Source organism: Oncorhynchus nerka, linkage group LG24 (genome assembly GCF_034236695.1).
Source record: "Oncorhynchus nerka isolate Pitt River linkage group LG24, Oner_Uvic_2.0, whole genome shotgun sequence".
NCBI classification, from domain to species: Eukaryota; Metazoa; Chordata; class Actinopteri; order Salmoniformes; family Salmonidae; genus Oncorhynchus; species Oncorhynchus nerka.
Genome location: NC_088419.1, coordinates 67703669 through 67720240, shown reverse-complemented (window position 1 = coordinate 67720240; position 16572 = coordinate 67703669). Strand labels below are relative to the sequence as shown.

Here is a 16572-nt window from a genome sequence, read left to right as displayed (position 1 = left end):
GGTATCTTTACTTTTAATCAAGTAGGACAATTGGGTACTTTTCCACAATTGTTTTGTTTTTTTGAACAAATTTCCTCTAACTTTCTTTTACTTTGAAAATGCTGAGTAGGTTGTGTAGAGGAAAAATGCAATGTAATCCCTTTTTAGAAAGAATTTTAAAGAAGAAAAATGTGAAGACTGGGCAAAGGGTTGGGACTATGCACTGTACACTATACCTATTCAAATCCTAGATTACAGGCCTAGATTACAGTCAGAAGCCGTAATCAGCTGCAGAAAGCTGAGACACCCGACTCAACTAACTCTCTCCTGACTAGTGCCCACAAAAACACATCTCCCATGTGAGCAAGATCATTTTCAGCATGAAACCAATTTGCAGGGTGATAATACTTCTTGGAAATACCTCTGAAAGATAGGGAAAGAGCATTTTATTATGACTGGAGATTTGACTGTGGTGGTTTGAAGACCGCAGAGCGGGTTTAAACAAACAGATGGCTGACAATGAACTTACTGCAACTGTCACTCACTAGAATAATGAGCTAGGGCTATGTCCTGGGGAAATAGTGAGGTGAAACTGAGAAGACAGATGGAGCATTTGATTACGGAGGAAAGAAGAATCTCTGGTCGTCTTTGGGTAAAGTGTAATGGCGAGGAAAGTCAGACTAATCTCGAGGTCAAACTGCCACTACCCGTCTCTAAATCGGCCACTCTCAGGCCTGCTGTGGGCCAGCTGGCGTCTGCCTTACATAAACCCTTCGGCTGGGAGTACTGTAGGGCACAACTACTGTGCCAGGTCAATAGGTAGGGCTGTGAACATTAAAGCGTTAAAATGTTTCAACAAAGTTGGGATACTTAACATTAAGAAAAAACCCTAAACGAAAAACGTTGTTTCATACCCCCACCCTTAAAATCACAGTGCATTTATCGCAAAACATTTTCTGTGTTATAGTCGATAGGCTATAAAATGGACATTTGTGTAATTCAAATAAAACCAGAGAGGAAGAGGTGAACTTCAGGCTACTTCGGTTAATTTGCAAGGCAAGAAATTGTGAGATGCAGATTACCCCAACCTCGCTCTCTCCAGTGGGCAGGCCTGCCTGCTCGGTCTCTTCGCTAATGATGCAAGTGTGTGTTCAGTCTTTGGTCTGTTGCATGCAGAATATTCTATCCTATTCATGGCACTGATGTCACCGGGATACAAAGGTATCTTCGGGACAGTCTTGCGAGTACCAGGTAGCCGCCTACTAATTTTTGCCTCATAATATGAAATTACAGTAGGCTATCTATCGGTAGCCTTTATTGATTACCCTTTTCAGACATAATGGAATGTGGCCCCCTGAAAGTGCCTCACCTACACCATGTTTATTTGTCCGTCAGGGTAGTTGTTGGAAGGCTACACTATGGATTTTTAAACGCCGACAAAACCTTCTTTGTAATATTTCAGTTTTGGAGAATCTCTTACACAATGCGCTAGTTATTTATAGTAATCCTAGGTGTAAAATGGTAAAGAATGGATATTTCTCAGGAAGTATTAAAATTGTCAAGAGTAGTAAAACAAAATTGTCCACTATCAACATGTTCAAAAGTTTGGGGTCACTTAGAAATATCCTTATTTTTGAAAGTAAAAAAAAATAAAAAATTGTCCATTAAAATAACATTGATCAGAATTACAGTGTAGACACAATTAACTTTGTAAATGACTATCGTAGCTGGAAACGGCTGATTGTTAATGGAATATCTACATAGGCGTACAGAGGCCCATTATCAGCAACCATCACTCCTGTGATCCAATGGCATGTTGTGTTAGCTAATCCAAATTTATCATTTTAAAAAGGCTAATTGATCATTAGAAAATCCTTTTGCACAGCTGAAAACTGTTGTTCTGATTAAAAGGCAATAAAGCCTTTTTTAGACGAGTTGAGTATCTGGAGCATCAGCATTTGTGGGTATGATTACAGGCTCAAAATGGCCAGAAACAAAGACTTTCTTCTGAAACTCGTCAGTCTATTCTTGTTCTGAGAAATGAAGGATATTCCATGCGAGAAATTGCCAAGAAACGGAAAATCTCGTACAACGCTGTGTACTACTCCCTTCACAGAACAGGGCAAACTGGCTCTAACCAGAATAGAAAGAGTGGGAGGCCCCGGTGCACAACTGAGCAAGAGGACAAGTACATTAGAATGTCTAGTTTGAGAAAATGACGCCTCACAAGTCCTCAACTGGCAGCTAATTTAAATAGTTCCCGCAAAACACCAGTCTCAACATCAACAGTGAAGAGGCGACTCCAGCATGCTGTCCTTCTAGGCAGAGTAGCAAAGAAAAAGCCATCTCTCAGACTGGCCAAGAAAAAGAAAATATGGGCAAGAGAACAGACACTGGACAGAGGCAATATTAACTAGGGAAATTGTGTCAACTCTCCTGCGTCCATTGCACACAGAGTCAGGGTATTTGCAACAGTTTGAGCCGCCTGGCTCGTAGCAAACTAATTTCCCAGAATTTTACATAATTATTACATAAGGTTGTGCAATGTAACAGCAATATTTAGACTTAGGGTTGCCACCCGTTCAATAAAATACGGAACGGTTCCGTATTTCACTGAAAGAATAAACGTTTTGTTTTCTAAATTAGTTTCTGCATTTGACCATATTAATGACCAAAGGCTCATATTTCTGTGTTTATTATATTATAATTAAGTCTATGATTTGATATTTGACAGAGCGGTGGAAGACAGCATCAGGCTAGTAAGCATTCATTCAAACTTACCTGCGTTTGCCAGCAGCTCAAAGCAATGATTGAAGCACAGCGCTGTTGATGACTTCAAGCCTATCAACTCCTGAGATTAGGCTGTCATTTATTAGAACATCCAATAGTCAAAGGTATATGAAATAGAAATGGTATAGAGAAAAATAGTCCTGTGTCATAATTCCAATCTAAAACTTCTTAACTGGGAATATTGAATAAATCGGAATATTGAACAACCAGCTTTCATATGTTCTCAGCCAGGAACTTAAACATTAGCTTTTTACATGGCACATATTGCACATTTACTTTCTATTCCAACACTGTGTTGTTGCATTATTTAAACCAAATTGAGCATGTTTCATTATTTATTTGAGACTAAATAGATTTTATTTATGTATTATATTAAGTTAATGGACTGCACCAGATTTGCCAGTTCTTGCTGTGAGATGTTACCCCACTCGTCCACCAAGGCACCTGCAAGTTCCCGGACATTTCTGGGGGTAATGGCCCTAGCCCTCACCCTCCGATCCAACAGGTCCCAGACGTGCTCAATGGGATTGAGATCCGGGCTCTTCGCTGGCCATGGCAGAACACTGACAGTCCTGTCTTGCAGGAAATCATGCACAGAATGAGCAGTATGACTGGTGGCATTGTCATGCTGGAGGGTCATGTCAGGATGAGCCTGCGGGATGGGTACCACACGAGGGAGGAGGACGTCTTCCCTGTAACGTACAGCATTCAGATTGCCTGCAATGACAACAAGCTCAGTCCGATGATGCTGTGACACACTGCCCCCAGACCATGACGGACCCTCCACCTCCAAATCGATCCCGCTCCAGAGTACAGGCCTCGGTGTAACGCTCATTCCTTCAACGATAAACGGAAATCCGACCATCACTCCTGGTGAGACAAAACCACGACTCGTCAGTGAAGAGCACTTTTTGCCAGTCTGCGTGATCCAGCGACAGTGGGTTTGTGCACTTATGTGATGACGTTGCCTGTGATGTCTGGTAACAACCTGCTTTAGAACAGGCCTACAATCTCTCAGTCAAGCCTCTCTCAGCCTATTGCGGACAGTCTGAGCACTGATGGAGAGATTGTGCGTTCTTATGGTAACTCGGGCAGTTGTTGCCATCCTGTACCTGTCCCGAAGTTGTAATGTTCGGATGTACCGATACTGTGCAGGTGTTGTTACACGTGGTCTGCCACTGTGAGGACGATCAGATGTCTGTCCTGTCTTAGGCATCTCACAGAACAGATATTGCAACTTATTGCACTGGCCACATCTGCAGTCCTCATGCCTCCTTACAGCATGCCCATGGTACGTTCACGCAGATGAGCAGGGAAGCTGGGCATCTTTCTTTTGGTATTTTTCCAGAGTCAGTAGAAAATCCTCTTTAGTGTTCTAAGTTTTCATAACTGTGACCTTAATTGCCTACCGTCTGTAAGCTGTTAGTGTCTTAATGACCGTTCCACAATTCCATGTTAATTGTTTATTGAACAAGCACGGGAAACAGTGTTTAAACCCTATACAATGAAGATCTGTGAAATTATTTGGATTTTTACAAGGACAGGGTCCTGAAAAAGGGAAGTTACTTTTTTTGCTGATATATATACACATACACACACATGCATATATACACACTCCCGAGTAGCGCAGCGGTCTGAGGCACTGCATCTCCGTGCAAGAGGCGTCACTACAGTCCCTGGCCCAAATCTGGCTCTAACACATCCGGCCATGAATGGGAGTCCCATAAGGCGGCGCACAATTGGCCCAGTGTAGTCTGGGTTTGGCTGGGGTAGGCAGTCATTAAAAATAAGAATTTGTCCATAACCTTTTTGTGATAGAGGGCAGCATTTTCACTTTTGGATGAATAACGTGGTTCAGAGTGAACTGCCTCCTACTCTGTCCCAGATGTGAATATATGCATATTATTATTAGTATTGGATATAAAACACTCAGAAGTTTCTAAAACTGTTTGAATGATGTCTGTGAGTATAACAGAACTCATATGGCAGGCGAAAACCTGAGGAGAAATCCAACCAGGAAGTGGGACATTGAGGTTTGTAGTTTTTCAAAGCTTGGCCTACCGAATACACATTGAGATATGGTTAAAGTTGCACTTCCTGCGGCTTCCACTAGATGTCAACCGTCTTTAGAAACTTGAATGAGGATTCTACTATAAAGGAGGGGTCTGGCAGAGTGCCTTGGTCTCACGACGCGCGCTCCCGACAGATTTACCTCGCGTTCCAGTGCTTTTCTACAGACAAAGGAATTCTCCGGTTGGAACATTGATGTTTTATGTTAAAAACATCCTAAAGACTGATTCCATACATCGTTTGACATGTTTCTAAAGGACTGTAACGGAACTTTTCGAGTTTGTCTGGACGAAGTGCCTGCGCCTCATGAAGATGGATTACTGGGCTGAACACGCTAACAAGTGGCTATTTGGACATAAATTATGGACTTTATGGAACAAATCAGTCATTTATTGTAAAACTGGGATTCCTGGGATGCCTTCTGATGAAGATCAAAGGTAAGTGAATGTTTATGGTTTTATTTCTAACTTAGTTGACTCCAAAATGGCGGATATTCCTCTGGCTGTTTTGGGTTCTGAGCGCCTTCTCAGATTATGCTTTTTCTGTAAAGTTTTTTTTAAATCTGACACAGCAGTTGGATTAAGGAGAAGTCCATCTTTAATTCTGTGAAAAATAAAAATGTATATTTTAATCAACGTTTATTATGAACATTTCTGCAAAATCACCGGATGTTTTGGAATCAAAACATTACTGCACATAACGAGCCAATGTAAACTGAGATTTTTGGCTATAAATATGCACATTATCTAACAAAACATACATGTATTGTGTAACATGATGTCCTATGAGTGTCATCTGATGAAGATCAAAGGTTAGTGATTCATTTTATTTGGGCAAGCTTTTCATCCAAAATTCCGACCCTAGAGAAGTTTAACCTTTTGCGTGTAGGGGGCAGTATTTTCGTTTTTGGCTAAAAAAACGTACCCATTTGAAACGGCCTATTTCTCAGCCCCAGGAACTAGAATATGCATATAATTGTCAGATTAGGATAGAAAATACTAAAGTTTCCAAAACTGTAAAAATATTGTCTGTGAGTATAACAGGCTTCTATAATGAAAGCGCCATGTTCCATAGCCTGCCTTCGCTCCATTTAAAGGGATATCAACCAGATCCTTTTCCTATCGCTTCCTCAAGGTGTCAGTCTTTAGACATAGTTTCAGGCTTTTATTTTGAAAAATTAGCGTGAAGGATCACAAAGTGTAAGTGAATAGGTGCAGGCTCTCAGAGTCAGTTTTTGCGCAACTGAGAAAGCCGCCATTGTTCGTCTCGCTGTTATTGAAAAACCTACACACTCTGTTGATATATTATCGAATATATACACTGCTCAAAAAAATAAAGGGAACACTTAAACAACACAATGTAACTCCAAGTCAAACCCCCAATAAAGGAGTGGTTCTGCAGGTGGGGACCACAGACCACTTCTCAGTTCCTATGCTTCCTGGCTGATGTTTTGGTCACTTTTGAATGCTGGCGGTGCTTTCACTCTAGTGGTAGCATGAGATGGAGTCTGCAACCCACACAAGTGGCTCAGGTAGTGCAGCTCATCCAGGATGGCACATCAATGCGAGATGTGGCAAGGTGGTTTGCTGTGTCTGTCAGCGTAGTGTCCAGAGCATGGAGGCGCTACCAGGAGACAGGCCAGTACATCAGGAGACGTGGAGGAGGCCGTAGGAGGGCAACAACCCAGCAGCAGTACTGCTACCTCCGCCTTTGTGCAAGGAGGAGGAGGAGCACTGCCAGAGCCCTGCAAAATGACCTCCAGCAGGCCACAAATGTGCATGTGTCTGCTCAAACGGTCAGAAACAGACTCCATGAGGGTGGTATGAGGGCCCGACGTCCACAGGTGGGGGTTGTGCTTACAGCTCAACACCGTGCAGGACATTTGGCATTTGCCAGAGAACACCAAGATTGGCAAATTCGCCACTGGCGCCCTGTGCTCTTCACAGATGAAAGCAGGTTCACACTGAGCACATGTGACAGACGTGACCGTCTGGAGATGCCGTGGAGAGCGTTCTGCTGCCTGCAACATCCTCCAGCATGACCGGTTTGTTGGTGGGTCAGTCATGGTGTGGGGTGGCATTTCTTTGTGGGGCCGCACAGCCCTCCATGTGCTCGCCATTAGGTACCGAGATGAGATCCTCAGACCCCTTGTGAGACCATATGCTGGTGCGGTTGGCCCTGGGTTCCTCCTAATGCAAGACAATGCTAGACCTCATGTGGCTGGAGTGTGTCAGCAGTTCCTGCAAGAGGAAGGCATTGATGCTATGGACTGGCCCGCCCGTTCCCCAGACCTGAATCCAATTGAGCACATCTGGGACATCATGTCTCGCTCCATCCACTAACGCCACTTTGCACCACAGACTGTCCAGGAGTTGGCGGATGCTTTAGTCCAGGTCTGGGAGGAGATCCCTCAGGAGACCATCCGCCACCTCATCAGGAGCATGCCCAGGCGTTGTAGGGAGGTCATACAGGCACGTGGAGGCCACACACACAGCCTCATTTTGACTTGTTTTAAGGACATTACATCAAAGTTGGATCAGCCTGTAGTGTGGTTTTCCCACTTTAATTTTGAGTGTGACTCCAAATCCAGACCGCCATGGGTTGATAAATTTGATTTCCATTGATAATTTTTGTGTGATTTTGTTGTCAGCACATTCAACTATGTAAAGAAAAAAGTATTTAATAAGAATATTTCATTCATTCAGATCTAGGATGTGTTATTTTAGTGTTCCCTTTATTTTTTTGAGCAGTGTATTTTAAAAAGACATGAGGATTGATTATAAAAAACGTGAGACATGTTTCTGTGGAAATTATATTTATTATTTGGAATATACGTAAACAATTAATTTGATTGCTTTTCTGATTTCGTGACCAAGCTTCCTGATGCTAATCTACATGATGTTATGCTATCGATAAACTTACACAAACGCTTGGATTGCTTTCGCTGTAAAGCATAATTTCAAAATCGGAGACGACAGGTGGATTAACAAAAGGCTAAACTGTGTTTTGCAATATTGCACTTGTGATTTCATGAATATGAATATTTTTTAGTAATATTATTTGACTGTGCTATTCAGCGGTTGCTGATGAAAATGATCCCGCTAATGGGATGGGTAGCGCCAAGAAGAGGTTAACAAACTATAGTTTTGGCAAGTTGTTTACAACATCCACTCATTGTTCCAACAACTGCTCTGGATAAGAGCGTCTGCTAAATGACTTAAATGTAAATGTAAATTATTTCACTTATAGGCCTCCCGGGTGGCGCAGTGGTTAAGAGCGCTGTACTGCAGAGACTCTGCCAAGGCTCTGTCGCAACCGGCCGCGACCAGGAGGTCCGTTGTGCGACGCATAATTGGCCTAGCGTCGTCCGGGTTAGGGAGGGATGTCCTTGCCTCATCGCGCACCAGCGACTCCTGTGGCGGGCCGGGCGCATTCTGCGCTAACCAAGGTTGCCAGGTGCACAGTGTTTCCTCCGACACATTGGTGCGGCTGGCTTTCGGGTTGGATGCGAGCTGTGTTAAGAAGCAGTGCGGCTTGTTTGGGTTGTGTATCGGAGGACGCATGACTTTCAACCTTGGTCTCTCCCGAGCCCGTACGGGAGTTGACAAGATAGTAGCTACTAAAAACAATTGGATACCACGAAAATTGGGGAGAAAAAGGGGTAAAATTCAACAAAAAATAATATTATTTTACTTATATTGAGAGCCTCATTGACAGCATCCTATCGGGTTGCATCACTGCCTGGTACGGCAATTGCACCATCCACAATCGCAGGGCTTTACACGGTGGTGGTGCGGTCAGCCCAATGCATCGTCGGGGGCACACTGCTTGCCCTCCAAGACATCTACAGCACCGGCTGTCACAGGAAGGCCAAGAAGATCATAAAGGACCTCAGCCACCCGACCAAAGCCTGTTCACCCCCCTACCATCTAGAAGGAGACCGTACAGGTGCAACAAAGTTGGGACCGAGAGACTGATAAACAGCTTCCATCTCCAAGCCATTACACAGTTAAAAACACCCTCCGCCCAATACCTTGCCTTGAACATTAGAGACTGCTTTGCCCTACGTACACAGTCATTGAACACTGGTCACTATAATTATGTTCACATACCGTTTTTCCCACTTTATATGTACAATTGAAGTCAGAAGTTTACATAAACAAGTTTTAATGACTCCAACCTAAGTGTTTCAACAGCTCCACAAATTTATTGTAACAAACTGTAGTTTTGGCAAGTCAGTCAGGACATCTACTTTGTGCATGACAAGTAATATTTCCAACAATTGTTTACAGACAGATTATTTCACTTATAGTCGCAATTCCAGTGGGTCAGAAGTTCACATACACTAAGTTGACTGTGCCTTTAAACAGGTTGTAAAATTCCAGAAAATGATGTCATGGCTTTAGAAGCTTCTAAAATGCTAATTGACATCATTTGAGTCAATTGGAGGTTTACCTGTGGATGTATTTCAAGGCCTACCTTCAAACTCAGTGCTTTTCTTGACATCATGGGAAAATCCAAAGAAATCAGCCAAGACCTAAAAAAAAATAAAGAATTGTAGACCTCCACATGTCTGGTTCATCCTTGGGAGCAATTTCCAAATACCTGACGGTACCACGTTCATCTGTACAAACAATAGTACGCAAGGACAAACACCATGGGACAAAGCAGCCGTCATACCGCTCAGGAAGGAGACGCGTTGTCTCCTAGAGATGAACGTACTTTGGTGCGAAAAGTGCAAATCAGTCACAGAACAACAGCAAAGGACCTTTTGAAGATACTGGAGGAAACAGGTACAAAAGTATCTATATCCACAGTAAATTGAGTCCTATATCGACAACCTGAAAGGCAGCTCAGCAAGGAAGAAGCCACTGCTCCGAAACCGCCATAAAGAAAATCCAGACTACGGTTTGCAACTGCACATGAGGACAAAGATCGTACTTTCTGGAGAAATGTCCTCTGGTCCGATGAAACAAAAATATAACTGTTTGGCCATCATTATGTTTGGAGGAAAAAGGGGGAGGCTTGCAAGCCGAAGAACACCATCCCAACTGTGAAGCACTGTGGTGGCAGCATCATGTCGTGGGGGTGCTTTTCTGCAGGAGGGACTGGTGCACTTCCCAAAATAGATGGCATCATGAGGAGGGGAATATGTGGATACATTGAAGCAACATCTCAAGACATCAGTCAGGAAGTTAAAGCTTGGTCGCAAATAGGTCTTCCAAATGGACAATGGCCCCAAGCATACTTCCAAAGATGTGGCAAAATGGCTTAAGGACAACAAAGTCAATGTGTTGGAGTGGCCATCACAAAGCCCTGACCTCAATCCCATAGAAAATGTGTGGGCAGAACTGAAAAGGCATGTGTGAGCAAGGAGGCCTACAAACCTGACTCATTTACACCAGCTCTGTCAGGAGAAATGGGCCAAAATTCACCCAACTTATTGTGGGAAGCTTGTGGAAGGCTACCCAACACGTTTGACCCAAGTTATACAATTTAAAGGCAACGCTACCAAATACTAACTGAGTGTATGTAAACTTCTGACCCACTGGAAATGTGATGAAAGAAATAAAAGCTGAAATAAATCACTCTACTATTATTCTGACATTTCATATTCTTAAAATAAAATGGTGATCCTAACTGACCTAAGACAGGGATTTTATATATGATAAAACCATCCCAGCGCTGCAGATTTTGCTGCGAAGAAAACCACAAGATTATTTGATTTGGTAGCTTGTTTTTGGTCACAGGTTCAGGAATGGCTGTAGAATTGCAACATTTACCTGGAGCCAACTGTGCAAATAGTACTGCTCTGTGATTTGAAAAGTTATAGTCAAATCAAACAATAATATAATCTTAGCAAAAACATGTATCTTTCATTTACAATCTTTAGAAATTATGAGAATAGAAAGGTTCAGAACTGTTGCGAATCACCACAAGCACAGTTGAAAAATATTTGGCAAATAGAAATCAAAACTGGATGATGTTCAGAGATAGATGGGAGGGGTTGAGTGGCGCTGAAGTGTGGGACTAAAAATAACACGATAACTAATGTATAATATACTGTGTTCGTAAAATGTATATAGTATGTATAAGCTGGAAGTAGAAGCCTAAGTGTTGTTTTTCATTAGTTTCCTCTAATTAGGGGAGGGGTGCTAGGGTTAGGGGAAAATATACAATGCCAAGTGTGTGCAAAGCTGTCATCAAGGCAAAGGGTGAATCTAAAATATATATAAATATATTTGTTTAATACTTTTTTGGATTACTACATGATTCCATATGTGTTATTTCATAGTTAGTCTACACTATTATTCTGCAATGTAGAAAATAGTAAAAATGTAAGAAAAACTCTTGAATGAGTAGGTGTGTCCAAACTGTACTGGTACTCTATAAATGGGGTTAGGAAATTATGCAGACAGTTACGTTGACGGAAGCCACAATCTGCAATATTAAAGCTTATCACCCCCCCCCAATATAAAGACAGCAGCTAATCAAATCAGCGACATTTGTTGTTACGGAAAACAAATAATGAACATTATGCCAGAGCAGAATTGTCACATTTTGTTATTGTCTGAAAAGTTACCAATTGTAGCTATCAACATGTTACTGTAGCTGCGTTCTATGGCTGGAAAGGGTTGCGGTAGATAGAGCTTCATTAACAAGCCCTAGTGGTCATACATACGTAATAGGACCATTATTCTACATTGTACATTGCCATGGAATTTATGATCTTTTCAAAACGTTTTAACGCTGTTTAAACATTAGGCAAAATGTTACAAGATGCCTGACTGCTACGCCATCTTGGACTTAAGTTGCAATGTACTCGCTCTGTGTGCAATAATAGTGTTTAACATGATTTTATGACTACTACCTCATCTCTGTACCCCACACATACAGGTAATTGTAAGGTCCCTCAGTCGAGCACTGAATTTCAAAAAGATTCAACCACAAAGACCAGAGAGGTTTTCCAATGCTTCGCAAAGGCCGGTTATTGGTAGATGGGTAAAAAAAGCAGACATTGAATATCCCTTCGAGCATGGTATTACTTATACTTCGGATGGTGTCAATACACCCAGTCACTACAAAGATACAAGCATCCTTCCTAACTCAGTTGCTGGAGAGGACGGAAACCGCTCAGGGATTTCACCATGAGGCCAATGGTGACTTTAAAAAACAGTTACAGAGTTTAATGGCTGTGACAGGGGAATGGAACAACTACATTGCAGTTACTCCACAATACTAAGCTAATCGACAGAGTAAAAAGGATGCCTGTACAAAATACAAATAATCCAAAACATGCATCCTGTTTACAACAAGGCACTAAATTAATACTGCAAAAATGTGGCAAAGCAATTTACTTTTTGTCTTGAATGCAAATCCAATCCAACACATTACGGAGTACTGTGCATCATGTTTTGGGAAAGCTTGTAAATCGTTACAGACTATGGAGTTTTTCAAGAAAAAAAAGAAAAGAAAAAATAGTGGTCAACAGAGATGTCCTGTTCTTTCAACCAATCGATTGGTCAAAATGTTTAAACTCATTTTTCCATATACAGTGCCCTCAGAAAGTATTCAGACCCCTTGCCTTTTCCACATTTTGCTACGTTACAACATTATTCTAAAATTGATTAAATAAACAAAAATCCTCAGCAATCTACACACAATAGCCCATAATGACAAAGTAAAAACAGGCTTTTAGAATTTTTTGCCAATGTATTAAAAAGGAAAAACAGAAATATCTTATTTACATATGCATTCAGAGTCTTTGCTGGAAAATGAGGTCAGGTGCATCCTGTTTCCATTGATCATCCTTGAGATGTTTCTACAACTTGATTGGTGTCCAACTGTGGTAAATTCAATTGATTGGACACAATTTGGAAAGGCACACACCTGTCTAAAAAAAAAAGGTCCCACAGTGCATGTCAAAGCAAAAACCAAGCAATAAGGTCGAAGGAATAGCCTGTAGAGCGCCGAGACAGGATTGTGTCGAGGCACAGATCTGGGGAATGGTACCAAAACATTTCTGCTGCATTGAAGGTCCCCAAGAACACAGTGGCCTGAATGCCAAGCGTCACGTCTGAAGGAAACCTGGCACCATAACCAACTAAAATAGCCCCCAGCGTAAAGTATAAGTGTGTGTGTGTGTCACATGAGTGAGTCTAAAGTTCCTTCAGGCAGAGCAGCACTTTCCTAATCTAATAATGCTGGGACTATTGGCAGTTGAAAGGACTGAAGAGGAAAGAGTCCAGAGAGAAAGGCCTGATGGCAGGAAAAATGGAGAGGGCCGAAGGAGCCAAAGGGGAGAGGGGGCCAAGGGGGGGAGAGCGAGGGAGAAGGGGAGAGCGAGGAAAAGGGCCAAGGACACAAGGGGAGAGGGACAAGGGGACAGGGGAAGGAGAAAGTGGAGGGAGAGGAAAAAGGGGACAGGGGAAAGAGAAAGTGGAGGGAGAGGGACATGGGGACAGGGGAAGGAGAAAGTAGAGGGAGAGGGACAAGGGGACAGGGGAAAGAGAAAGTAGAGGGAGAGGGACAAGGGGACAGGGGAAAGAGAAAGTGGAGAGGGACAGGGGCAAGAGAAAGTGGAGGGAGAGCGACAAGGGGACAGGGGCAAGAGAAAGTGGAGGGAGAGCGACAAGGGGACAGGGGGAAGAGAAAGTGGAGGGAGAGGGACAAGGGGACAGGGGAAAGAGAAAGTGGAGGGAGAGGGACAAGGGGACAGGGGAAGGAGACAGTGGAGGGAGAGGGACAAGACGAAAGGGGGAGGGAGAGGTCCAAGGGGGAGGGAGAGGTCCAAGGGGGGTAGGCCAAGGAGAGGGCCAAGAGGGAGGGAGAGGGCCAATGGCGGGTAGGGACAAAGGAGAGGGACAAGGGGGCAGGGACAAGGGGAGGGAGAGGGACAAGGGAGGGCAACCAGTGTGTCCATCTCCTCTGTATCATTTTTCTTGTAGGATGACAATGTCTGTATTTCAATGTCTTTGATGAAGTCCAGGTTCCTGCTCTTTAGGCCAAAGGCAGACGACCTCAGACCTTGGATATTCCAGGATGAGATAGTGAAGGCTTTGTGTTCCATAAAATGTCCAATGTTGTTGGTCGTGTGTTTGGTCGTGTGGCTGAGAATCTGGTACATGCCATTGGCTTGGGCTAGTGTAAGAGTGGGGGTTTGGCCTGTTTGCCTGCTCATGGCCTGAGCGTATGCGTGTGACTTCTGCACATATTGACTCTTTGCATCAACCTCACGTAATTGCCAATAAAAGCCGTTGACACTTATGAAATGCTTGTAATTATACTTCAGTGTTCCATAGTAACATCTGACAAAAATATCTAGACACTGAGGCAGCAAACTTTGTGGAAATTAATATTTGTGTCATTCTCAAAATTTTGGCCACGACTATGTCCTCAGTGGGTGCATGTGTGTGTGGGGGGGGGCTCACAGGGGGTTAGATTCTCTGGGCTTGAGGTTCTTCATTTGTTTGTCTCGCTGTGATGTCGACGTGGTCAGGATCCGGGGTGGACTGTTCTGCTGTGGTGTTGAGACTTTTGTCAGGAGCTGAGGTGGGCTGTTCTGCAGGCTTATCTGCGGGGGTGGCCACCTCTCTAATGGGTTGTTCTGTCACACGCCATCCCCCTCACTCTCTCCTCCAGCAGTCTGTTCCTCTGTTTTTCTCCTGCTCCTTCTCCTGTTGAAGTTGTCTCACCACAGTCCAGAGTAGAGGTTGACCGATTAATCGGAATGGCCGATTAATTAGGGCCGATTTCAAGTTTTCATAACAATCGGTAATCGGTATTTTTGGACACCGATCATGGCCGATTACATTGCACTCCACGAGGAGACTGCGTGGCAGGCTGACTACCTATTATACGAGTGCAGCAAGGAGCCAAGGTAAGGTGCTAGCTAGCTAGCATTAAACGTATCTTATGAAAAACAGTCAATCTTCACGTAATCACTAGTTAACTACACATGGTTGATGATATTACTAGTTTATCTAGCTTGTCCTGCGTTGCATATAATCGATGCGGTGCCTGTTACATTATCATTGAATCACAGCCAAACGGGTGATTTAACAAGCGCATTCGTGGAAAAAGCACTGTCGTTGCACCAATGTGTACCTAACCATAAACATCAACGCCTTTCTTAAAATCAATACACAAGTATATATTTTTTAAACCTGCATATATAGTTAATATTGCCTGCTAACATGAATTTCTTTTAAATAGGAAATTGTGTCACTTCTCTTGCATTGTGTGCAACAGAGTCAGGGTATATGCAGCAGTTTGGGCCGCCTGGCTCGTTGCGAACTATGTGAAGACCATTTCTTCCTAACAAAGACAGCCAACGTCGCCAAACGGGGGATGATTTAACAAAAGCGCATTTGTGAAAAAAGCACAATCGTTGCACGAATGTACCTAACCATAAACATCAAGGCCTTTCTTAAAATCAATACACAGAAGTATATATTTTTTTAAACTTTCATATTTAGTTGAAAAAAAATTATGTTAGCAGGCAATTTTAAACTAGGGAAATTGTGTCACTTCTCGGGTATATGCAAAAGTTTGGGCCGCCTGGCTCATTGCGAACTGACTTGCCCGAATTTTACGTAATTATGACATAACATTGAAGGTTGTGCAATGCAACAGCAATATTTATACTTATGGATACCACCTGTTAGATAAAATACGGAATGGTTCCGCATTTCACTGAAAGAATAAACGTTTTGTTTCCGAAATGTTTCCAGATTTGACCATATTAACGGCCTAAGGCTCTTATTTCTGTGTGTTGTTATTATAATTAAGTCTATGATTTGATAGAGCAGTGACTGAGCAGTGGTAGGCAGCAGCAGGCTCGTAAGCATTCATTCAAACAGCACTTTACTGCGTTTGCCAGCAGCTCTTCACAATGCTTCAAGCATTGCGCTGTTTATGACTTCAAGCCTATCAACTCCCGAGATTAGGCTGGCAATACTAAAGTACCTATTAGAACATCCAATAGTCAAAAGGTATATGAAATACCAATGGTAGAGAGAGAAATAGTCCTATAAATACTATAACTACAACCTAAAACTTCTTACCTGGGAATATTGAAGACTCATGTTAAAAGGAATCACCAGCTTTCATATGTTCTCATGTTCCGAGCAAGGAACTTAAACGTTAGCTTTCTTACATGGCACATATTGCACTTTTACTTTCTTCTCCAACACTTTGTTATTGCATTATTTAAACCAAATTAAACATGTTTCATTATTTGAGACTAAATTGATTTTATTGATGTATTATATTAAATTAAAATAAAAAAGTATTCATTCAGTATTGTTGTAATTGTCATTATTACAAATACATAGATTAAAAAAATTAAAAAAAAGTTTTATATATAAAAAGAAAGAAAATGTAAAAAGAAAAAAAATCGGCCGATTAATTGCTATCGTCTTTTTTTGGTCCTCCAATAATCAATATCGGAGTTGAAAAATCATAATCGGTCGACCTCTAGTCCAGAGTACAGATATGTCTCTCTCCACCTCCAGCTCTCCGGGTCTGATTAAGGGGGTGTTGTTGTGCTGGACTGTTGTCTGGGTCTGTGCTGAGTGTAGTGTAATCACCTGCGTCCACCTGCCTTACCTCCAGCTGGGTAAATGTAGTACTCTGTGCTGGGAGGTTGACTTTCCGCTGTTGGGAAATATTAAGAAGAGGTCTGGTCTGACCTGCTCGGGGTGGGGGTATCGTTTCCATTTTTATAATGTC

At 42.5% G+C, this 16572-nt stretch overlaps 2 protein-coding genes across 7 annotated transcripts in view; one reads left to right on the top strand and one right to left on the bottom strand.

The window, feature by feature from the left end:
* The window catches only part of LOC115108482 (ras-specific guanine nucleotide-releasing factor RalGPS2), a 155832-nt gene that overhangs the window by 59320 nt on the left and 79940 nt on the right, over positions 1–16572 (bottom strand). The window lies entirely within an intron of this gene.
* LOC115108483 (angiopoietin-related protein 1-like) overlaps positions 1–16572 on the top strand; it is a 44126-nt gene that overhangs the window by 24567 nt on the left and 2987 nt on the right. The gene's annotated exons all lie outside the window — the stretch shown is intronic.